The 8439-nt window shown below is 39.4% G+C and overlaps 1 pseudogene; it reads left to right on the top strand.

Annotated features, from left to right (window-relative positions):
• The first annotated feature begins 796 nt into the window (after nt 1-796).
• On the top strand, nt 797-2183 carry LOC114888354 (annotated as a pseudogene).
• The last annotated feature ends 6256 nt before the right edge of the window (nt 2184-8439 follow it).

Raw genomic sequence — 8439 nt, forward strand, 5'->3', positions numbered from 1 at the left:
TTTCTAAGAGGATTTAATTCTGGTTGCCATAGTTATGACAGAGTTCTAGAATGAATTTTGTTTCATCATAATTGCTGCATGTTAGTATGTAAACAGCTGAACTCTACCTTCAACAGGCAGAACTCAATTGTGAATAAAGAAAACTCCTTATCATAAAGTGGTTGAACTAGAATTCAAAACATACCATTGAGCCCTTGCTCTCCTCAGAGAGTTAGCAAATACTTCTCAAACATTTTTAGCATAGTTATCTCTGAAAGGCACATCAATAGTACAAGAAGAATGCAGAAGAAGATTTAAAATGTTTAAAGTGATGTGGAGATTTACAGAAGTTAAAATAATTTATTCTTGGTCTGTACCATAGGTCATAAGGAAAATTTTGACCTTTGGGCTATTGATCTCTCTTTTTACCAAATACCTGTCACTTCATGTAGATATTAAATTTGAAATGTGTTATTTCCCAGCCAATTCAATGCCAATTGGTTCAATATCAGTTTATCCACTAAAAAAAGAGAAAGAAAAACAATCCAGGGAAATTACTCTTAAGCTTGATATGCTTTAGCATTACTTTCAAAGGCCACAACATAAAAGAAAGAAAAGGAAAACACGTATCCTCTTGTTACTTCTTTGAGGTGCAAATATCCAGAAAATATGAAATCAAAAAGAATTGGGGTCATCTCCTTTCGGATCTGGGCTACTGCAGCACTAGGGTGTCAGTTGGTCCCGGCCAGAACACTTCAGTTCTTCCCTGCAAGGATATATTCAATAACTGATTGGTGTGTTCCTTTAATACAAGAAAATGGAAATGGAACAGCCAGAGGAAACCTTTCCCAACACCAAAGCCAATGGCGAATTTGGTAAACGCCCTGCTGAAGATATGGAAGACGAGCACGCTTTTAAAGATCTAGAAACACTGATGAGATGGTTGAATTACACATTCTGCTTCAGAGCAAGAATGCTGGGGCAGTGATTGGAAAAGGAGGCAAGAATATTAAGGCTCTCCGTACAGACCACAATGCCAGTGTTTCAGTCCCAGACAACAGTGGCCCCGAACGCACACTGAGTATCAGTGCTGATATTGAAACAATTGGAGAAATTCTGAAGAAAATCATCCCTACCTTGAAAGAGGGCCTGCAGTTGCCATCACCCACTGCAACCAGCCAGCTCCCGCTGGAATCTGATGCTGTGGAATGCTTAAATTACCAACACTATAAAGGACGCGACTTTGCGAGTTGAGATTGTTGATTCATCAGAGTCTGGCTGGAGGAATTATTGGAGTCAAAGGTGCTAAAATCAAAGAAATTCGAGAGAACACTCAGACAACAATCAAGCTTTTCCAGGAATGTGGTCCTCAATCCACTGACAGAGTGGTTCTTATTGGAGGAAAACCTGATAGGGTTGTAGAGTGCATGAAGCTCATCCTTGATCTTATATCAGAGTCTCCCATCAAAGGACGTGCTCAGCCTTATGATCCCAGTTTTTATGACGAAACCTATGATTACTGTGGTTTTACAATGATGTTTGATGACCGCTGTGGACGTCGCGTGGGATTTCCCATGCAGGGAAGAGGTGGTTTTGACAGAATGCCTCCTGGTCAGGGTGGGAGTCCCATGCTTCCATCCAGAAGAGATTGTGATGATAGCAGCCCTCGTCGAGGACCTCCTCCACCTCCTCCTGGACGAGGGGGCCGGGGTGGTGGCAGAGCTCAGAATCTTCCTCCTTCTCCACCACCACCACCTAGAGGAGGGGATCTAATGGCCTATGACAGAAGAGGAAGACCTGGAGACCATTATGATGGCATGGGTGGTTTCAGTGCTGATGAAACCTGGGACTCTGCAGTAGATACATGGAGCCCATCAGAGCCACAGATGGCTTATGAACCACAGGGTGGCTCTGGAAATGATTATTCCTATGCAGGGGGTCGTGGCTCATATGGTGATCTTGGTGGACCTATTATTACTACACAAGTAACTACTCCCAAAGATCTGGCTGGATCTGTTATTGGCAAAGGTGGTCAGCAGATTAAACAAATCCATCATGAGTCAGGAGCATCGATCAAAATTGATGAGCCTTTAGAAGGGTCCAAAGATTGGATCATTACCATTACAGGAACACAGGCCCAGATACAGAATGCACAGTACTTACTGCAGGACAGTGTGAAGCAATATTCTGGAAAGTTTTTCTAAGACTAGTGAAGAACTGAAGGAGTCCTGCATCTTTTTTTTTTTTTTTTATCTGCTTTTGTTTAAAAAGCCAACATTCCTCTGCTTCATAGGTGTTCTGCATTTGAGGTGTAGTGAAATCTTTGCTGTCACCAGATATAATGTTTCAGTTCCTCACAAACAGGGTTGGGGGTTGGGGGAGGGTGTGCAGAAACTAACATTGAAATTTTGCAACAGCAGCAGAGTGAGTGAATTTTAATTTTTGCTCATTGTTGGTGGTTTAAAAAAAAAATCCCCCCATGTAATTATTGCGAACACTTTGCTTTGTGGTCACTGTAATATTTGGGGGGAGGGTGGGACAGGGAGGAAAAGTATTGATAGTCCATATATCCCTGGCATCTATTCGGAGCAGTGTGCAGAATGTAATGCTCTTTTGTAAGAAATGTTTTATGATTTTTAAAATAAATTTAGTGAACCTCAAAAAAAAAAAAAAAGAATTGGATCCCACAAACAGGGAAACAGGTGTTCTTATGTGCCCTAAGAAAAACCCAAACACAATTTTCATAGACAAAAGCCCAACAATCTGCCAATAGCAATTCAAATGTCAGTTCAGTTAAAAAGATAACCCTTTAAACTTTGAAAAACAACATACCTCTGTTAATCACAGAATCTTTTAAAATATGTATTTGTCTGGTAAAGTTTGACAATGCTGCCTGTGAAATCCAAAAGGAGAACATGTCATGAGAATATGGAAGCACAAGAAACTTCAACTAAAATTGTCTTTTCCCATATGGCAACTTAAGACAAATAGTCCTAAGCGTGTTATTTTGAGAGACACACAATTTTGAAATAACTGGATATACCTCAAATTATTCTAGAAGTGAAAATAGAAAGAAGTTCTTTCGCTTATTCACCTTAGACTTTTCCTGTTTAGTTAGAGGTTGCATTCAATTACCTTCCATTTGAAACTCTTCTGATTCTATATTTGTAGTATTTATTGTTTTGAGGGGAAACCATTTTCATATATATGTTAGATTTGAATCACGACCATCTGCATGACATTTTATTAAAATATATGGTTTGAACATGAATAAGACAGTGTGTTAATTATTCAAGAGCTATGAAGATAAATAAAATAATTCTTACCCAACGGAACACATACTAGAAGAACTAAATAGAAAAGTAGGGAGAAGTGTTAAGACAAATAATACTAGATAATTACATAATATGGGCTGTGTATGAATGGGATAAAAGAAGTAAGAGCAGAGAGCTGTGACAGTAAACCCAGCAAAGACATACGCCCTTCGCTAGATCAGAAAAGGCTTCAAGGAGGCACTGGCATTTGAGTTGGACGCCATTAAAGGAAGTTCAACAGAGTAGCTTTAGTGAGGCATATTCTAATATTCTGAAAGGCAGGAAAATACTAGCAAAAATAAAAATGATGACCAGGACAGGATATGTGAAATTTTTTTTTCCAGAAGCTTGACAAACTTTTAATAAGATGTTGGTATAAGCAAATGCAGACTAATTGAAGTACATGTTGTCATTTTTAAAAAGCCACACAATGGTTGTGAAAATTTTAAGTTATTTTTGTATATTGAGAGCAGGGATATTTCCATCATATGGTAGAGCCTAGAAAGAGATATTTTATTTCTTGAGTGATAGAAAGTAGCAGCTGGTGGGGCAAAGAATGGGCTGTAGAAAGAATACTTGCTCTGACTCTTACTAACTGGATGAAACTGGAAAAGGTACTTTACCTTCCATGACTGTTTTCTTATCTAAAGTAGGAATATTTACAGTGCCTACTTCCTAGGTTGTAATGAGTATTAAATGAATTATTAGGTATAAAACACTTGAACTAGTGCATGGCAAATAGTAAGCACTCAGTGTTGTATTAGCTCATTTTCATTATGTGGATCAGAGATGAAACTACTTTCATGTAGATTTAGGTATTTTTATTTTAATTTTCTTTAGAAAAGATCGCTTTGGATCATTTAAGAACTTCAACAATGGAGTGAAAACTAAAGTTAAACTAAACTTGCCAATTAAAGATAACTTTCTTTCAAAAGTCCTTCAAGATTCTTTCTCCTCTTGCAGCGGTTCTAGAATATAGCTACACTTTTTAGTCATATGAAGATTTCTTTAAAATACTAATGCCAGGATCCTACCTCCAGAGATTCTAATTTAATTGGCCTTGGCTGTAAGGAGTTTTAAAAGCTTCCCAGGTGATTTTAATGTACAGCCAATATTGAGAACCACTGAGCCAATGGGTAAAACATCTGCCAATTTGAAGTTCAAAATCCCTGTAAGCGCCGATTCATGCCTTCTTTTCAGGTATTTCTGTCCTCGCCTCTGTGCCCCTCACACTGGCACAGGGGGACAGTGTGAATCCTCAGTGATGGGTCTCTGACTTGGGGCTTCACTAGTCTCCACTATCATGGAGTGGGCCTACTTTTGTTCCTGGGAGGCTTGCACTGCTGTTCACTGAAGAGTGGATCCGGGATGAGCACTGACTGCCTGCCCGGCTACCATCCCAGGTAACACTTGATCCCACCTGGCTTTGTAGGCACTTTGCTGGATGTGCTGCTGAAGCCCACCCTCACACAGCTACCTCTGGCTGTGAAGTCCTGTGCCCTGTAGCCTCTTCGTCTTTACACCTAGGCTGCTGATGGTCACTGGTCCTCTGGAACCTCCCACTTTTCCCTCAACACCAGGTATGCTGGAATGTCCCATTCAAACCCTGTGCAGGCCATAGGGTTTAGGGTCCTTTTGCAGGTGAATCTATCTAGATATCACTTTCTCTCTGCTCTTGATCTTCTGCTACTCCTGGACTACACTGGATGCAAAGTATTGTCTGGGACTCTGCTCAGATTTCCATCGTCTTGTGGCTGAGAGTTAGGAGAGGGGATTTTTGTTTCATACAAGGGACCCAGGGAGCACTTAACCCTAGTTTCTCCTCCTCCGGTGCATGTATACACCTTGGACAGAAATCTGTGCCCTCCTCCTCCAGTTTCTCTTATCTTTCCTTAGGTCACATCCTCAACCTTTCCTAGGCTATAGCTTAAGGAAAATTCTGTGACCCAAGTCTCCTTGGCTTGACTCTGGACATGGAAAAGGCAGATTTTTGGAATTCAGAAAAATCTTTCTCTTTTGGAAATCCTAGCATTGTGTCTCACAATGGAGTCAAAAACTTCATTTTTAGCCAAAATTTGAATAGTAAACTTTTTGTTTTTGTCCTCCTGCCCTAACATTATTGCTTATATCTTCCCTGAGGCAATAGATATACCTGCTGTAATCAGGGGACAGCCCCATACAAGGAAGTATAAAAAATAAAAACACAATTTTATATTTCAAACTATATTATTCCCATAATATCTGTAATTGAAAATAATTCCAGCATGAATCTTCCACTCTTCTTAAGCATTTAGCTTGTAACCTAGAAGACAGGGTACACCTGTTTTCAACCCTATGGTTTTGAAACCACCAATTCTTTCCTTCCTTCTTTCTTAGTCCAAACACTATTGCATGTGTGGTGTGTGTGTGTGTGTGTGTGTGTGTGTGTGTGCATACATAATTCTTGTTTTGCTTACTAGATGCTTTAGGTTTATAAGTTGCAACATTTCAATTTATTCTAAGAATTTAAGAGTAGGACTCATGTCTTGACCAACTGCCACCAAGACTAAGAATGTAGGGCACATACTAAGCATCAAAATATTTCCTTACTACTACTAACAATCTCTCCTGGACCACTGAGGATAGAGACTTTGAAAGATGCATCTTTCTTTCCCTTTGACCTCCTCCAATCCTTCATGAAAAAACAAATGCACTAAAGTTCTGGCTTCTCTCATTAAGATTGAATCAATATCCAGAGATTCAAGTTTCATACAATGTGCCTCCACCTATACCAAGATGGAGTTAACTCCACCCCACTCCAGCCAGAGAACCCCTTCTCAGATGCAGGCCCTTGTTCCATCAGTTCTGCTCCAGAAAGCTAAAGTTAGGACTTATTTTTCACCTTCCTCCCCAAATAAATAAACTTAGGTTTTTACAATGGCAAAGGAATGTATTTCCATTTAAGAAAAACTAGAAAATTGAGGAAAGGATAAAAAAAAAAAAACCCACAAATAAACACCCAATAATTACCAATGTTATCATTTTGGTACGCTTCCTTCCATGAGAACAGTATAAATTATAATCAAATAGATAGCTGCCTTTTTCATTTTAGAATATGTGATGAATATTTAATAGTCATTCAAAATATTTGTTTCCACTACTTTTACTCATAAGTAAAACTATGCTTAAAATAACAGCAACATAAAGAGCAAAAAACAATAATATTACTTAAGTGTATAATTGCAATATACTAGGCTAACTCTTTAATATCATGGTATCTCACAGATTTGTCTATCAGTATTAGTATCAAGGATAAAGACAATGTGGTATGTATATACAATGGAATATTACTCAGCCATAAGAAAGAATGAAATAATGCCATCTGCAGCAACATGAATGGACCTAGAGATTGTCATACTGAGTGAAGTAAGTCAGACAGAGAAAGACAAATACCATATGGTATCACTTATATGTGGAATCTTTAAAAAATCTTTCAGTTGGCCATGGAAAGAAGGGCCCTTGTAATAAAGTGATTTGTGTGCATGTGTTCTCACTCACTCTAGGCACAATTATGTACTACTCTTTGAGCATGAGAGCTTGATCTTTTCTGTTCAGTAACACAAGCCAGCAGCCCTATCTAAGGGAAGGGCCAGTGGAGTCAAGGCTCAACCATAGACTGTCTATCGGCACCGCCATATTGGAATACACCTCTGTTTACCTCAAGACACACAGATGGCAGGACCAACCTGAACCAGCAGACATACCCGGTGACCCACAAAGTGAGCTGCCCCCACTCATTATTCCCACAACAATGAAGAGAAAACTCTTACAACTTTTTATCCTTGGTGTTTTGATGGAGCTTCAGAGAACGGAAGTAAAACAATAGATCTAAGGAAGATAGCTGTTTTCCTCAACAGGGCGCTGCTTCCCCCACTCCTCTTATCGCCGTCTTATCCTAAGGGTATCCTGAATAATTTGCCCCATAACAGGGGTTAACCTACCTGAGATGGTCCTTCCAAGTTGTCAAGTTCTTTCTCCACAAAACCTAACTGTGGATTTTTTTAAATGTTTCCTCCAGCTATTTAAGTATCATCCAACAAAAAAGAAAATCATTAATAAATAATGTAAACAACTATACATGGGTTTTCACGTGCAATTTCACATTTAGGGGAAAATAAGATTTTTAAGCAAAATTACAGTGATTTAACAACATATCTTTAGACTAAGACCTGACTCAATGTAAGCCTTCACAATTAGAGCAGCCGTGGATTGTGGCTGAATTAGGTTAGGTCATGTCTAATATTCTCTGCTTCCATTTCTAGTCACCAATGATTACCATAAATATTTGATTCTCTCCTAGAATTCCGCTGCCATTTTCTGTACCCTGGCCTCTGACTTAACCCACCACTGTAAAGTTTGTCTTCGTTCATTAATTCCTATGTAGGCTTCTGACTTGCCTCCCGATCACGGAGAGGATTTGTGGTTCTGTAAGACTCGTGGGAGCATCTACTCTGTGAAGGTCTTAGCTGTGCAGGAGTCACCCCTGCCCCCTCAGGGCTGCCTGTTTCCAGAAGTGCAGCTGGCTTTGGTTTTCTCTGGGTCTCAAGGCCAGGCATTGCACAAAACCCAAGACCTTAAAGCTAAGGAAGAAACTGAATCCCTCAGGAATGGAGGGAAGTTTTTAAGCCTTTTTACCTTATTTCCCAGTTCTTCCCTTTCGGGTGGTGAGAGCTACAGCAAACAAAGACCTTTCCTCTCTCTTCTCAGTGGGGTTTCTCAACTAACACTAAAGCTGCCTCAAATATGCTAGCTCTTCTATCAATCCTATTTCTGTACCTGTTGTTCATGGCTGTGCTTTCCACTAGTCAGGACAGACCTGTCCACACCGCCAGTACATCTCAGTTTCTTTGTTCAATATTAAATCCCACCTGCCAACTGAGTCAAGGATTTCTCCAAAATGTCACCCAAGTTTCTCTTAATTTACTTGCTTGTCACATGGTCTAATTTATTGAAAAGAACATTAGCTGAATATCTGAAATAGATATGAAAAGAAAAAACCCTATAATCAGACAATAGAAATTTCTTTGTCATCTCATCATCATCATAATCATCATCCCTAGCAATTATATAGTGCCTACCACATGCCGAACACTAACACAATTATATA

Source organism: Monodon monoceros, unplaced genomic scaffold, assembly GCF_005190385.1.
Source record: "Monodon monoceros isolate NGI ecotype Baffin Bay Population unplaced genomic scaffold, NGI_Narwhal_1 Super_Scaffold_8, whole genome shotgun sequence".
Taxonomy (NCBI): Eukaryota; Metazoa; Chordata; class Mammalia; order Artiodactyla; family Monodontidae; genus Monodon; species Monodon monoceros.